This window comes from Pteropus vampyrus, unplaced genomic scaffold (genome assembly GCF_000151845.1).
Source record: "Pteropus vampyrus isolate Shadow unplaced genomic scaffold, Pvam_2.0 Scaffold63, whole genome shotgun sequence".
NCBI lineage: Eukaryota > Metazoa > Chordata > Mammalia > Chiroptera > Pteropodidae > Pteropus > Pteropus vampyrus.
Genome location: NW_011888844.1, coordinates 8,936,292 through 8,938,909, shown reverse-complemented (window position 1 = coordinate 8,938,909; position 2,618 = coordinate 8,936,292).

Sequence of the window (2,618 nt, the reverse complement as noted above, 5' to 3'; positions counted from 1 at the left end):
TTTCTCTTTCTTTCTGAGATGCCTTGTAACCTTGGTTGCTTATGGTGTTTAATGGACTATTTCTCTGCCTGGGCATTAATGGAAGTGTATATTCTCCCCCCCCCCCAGAAAGAAGATTTATTATATAATGGTCCCTAGCCTGTTACAAAGAAGGTGTTTTTCTTTTCATTTCCAGAATGTGGCATCTAAGCATCTTGATTCTCTGCTTTATATAAAGTCTTAATAATGTTTTTATTTTTTTTTTGCTTATAGATGTTTAATCACACTCGCTCCCCTCAGTCTTTGTTTCTGTCAATGTTAGCAACAGTTTCGGTAGCATTGGCTGAGATTCCCCTGGAGCTCCAATGTGTTTGGTCTTCGAGAGTATGGGGGCAGTGGCACTCTGGGTTAGGGGATGGGGGCTGCGGCTCAGCCTTGGTTTTGCAACCACAACTCATAAAAATCAACTGTTTTTTCTCTGTCATCTTTCTTTTCTGCTTTCTGTCCTGATGACTGGGCCCTGCTCCAGCTCGTGGAGCTCATAGTAGTCCCAGGCAGGGCTCTTCACGGATTTGCCACACCTCGTCCCCTACCCCTCCTCCTACAGTTAGCTCCGGAGGCTGTGAGAAACATCTTCTTTGTTTCTCTCAGTCCACTGCCCAACACCCGGGGTTCTGACTTGTACTAACTAGCTCTTATGTGCAGATCGCAGGCTCAGACATGCTGGGTGCAGTTTGAGTGTTTTATTATTATTATTGTTATTATTATTATTATTATTTTGTTGTTGTTTAGTTTTATATGTTCGACATTGTTGTTTCAAGGGGAGAGATCTGGGGACTCCATGTTTCTGACATCACTCAGCTATTTTTTTTTTTTTAATAAAAACACCAGTCACATTGGATTAAGAACACCTCAATGGGATCATTATAATTTTTTTAAGAAACCTCGATTTTGTTGTCTATAGTGATTATAACTTTTGACATTCCCATTACATGTGCACAAGCATTCTATATTATCCACGTCCTCACCAACAATTGTTATATTATGTTGTTTTTTTTTTTAATTTTTATTTTGTTTTGATGACAATCATCCTAACAGGTATAGAGTGATATCACATTGTGGTTTTGATTTTCATTTCCCTAATAATTGATGGACATCTTTTTTGTGCTTATTGTCCACTTGTATATCTTCTTAGAAAAATGTCAAGTCTGGTGCTCATTTTTATTGGGTCATTTTTTTTTTTGTCATTACTGTTGAGTTGTAGAAGTTATTTACATATCTAGATGTTAAATATATTATTTAAAAATATTATCTCCCATTCCATGGATTAATGGTTCATTCTGTTAATAGTATCCTTTGATACTCGAAAGTTTCTAAATTTAATGTAGTCATATATCTATTTTTTTGGTATAGTTTCAATGCTTACATTTTAAGTTTTGATTGATTTTGAGTTGGTATTTTTGTATATCATGTAAAGTAAGGGTCCGGCTTCTTTTCTTTCACAGGTTTATATCCAGTTTCCCCATCTTTTGTTGAAAACGCTGTCTTTTCCCCATCGAGTGGTTGTGACAATATGCCAAGAATTATTTGACTGTGTATGTGAATGTGTATTTCTGGGCTCTCAATTCTATTCCGTTGTTCTACATGTCTGTCTTTATGCCAGTAACACATTATGATAGCTGCAGCTTTGTAGAAAGTTTTAAAACCAAGAAATGTAAGATTTCCAATGTTCTTTTTTTTCTTTTGTATGATCTTTTTATCATTTAGAGTCCCTTGAAATTCCATGAATTTTAGGATGTACATTTTTATTTCTGCAAGAATATTAGCATTTTGACAGCGAGTGCATTGAGTCTGTAGATTCCTTTGGTTTATATTGACATCTTCACAACATTGTTTTCCAATTTAGGAACATGAAATGTCTTTCCATTTATTGGTGTCTTCTATTATTTCTTTTAATTTTGAATATACAAGTCTTTTACCTCCTTGATTAAGTTTGTCCCCAAGTAGTTTATTGTTTTTGATGCCATTGTAAATGCAATTGTTATCTTTATTTTCTTTTTGTATTTTTCATTATTAGTGTGCAGAACAACAACAGATTTTATGGATTGATTTTCTATCTTGCCATCTTGATGAATTTATTAGCTCTAACATTTTTTTGTGGAATCTTTATGATTTTTTACTTGTACAATCATATTGTTGGCAAGCAGATATAATTTTTCTTCTTGTTTTCTAATTTGGATGCCTTTTATTTATTTATCTTGCCTAATTAGTCTGGCTGACTTCCAGAACTTTGTTGAATAAAAATGACAAAAGTAAGCATCCTTTTTCTTGTTAATATACATTTTATATTTTCTTTAAAAGGACTACATAGTTATTCTAGCAAACAAATATTCATATATGAAAAATTATATGAGTATAATATACATAATCTATAAGTGGCATTTTAAAGTATATTGAATTTACTTCCTTCTAACAGTTGATATACAGTACTTAGATCTGGATGACATATCATTGACATCATTTTTGCAAAGATCACAAATTAGATTTTATTTAAGTTATGTCTACTAATAGAATGAGTAATAATAATAAATTATCTATAAAACATAAATTACAATTGTCCTAAATTATTTAAAATAATA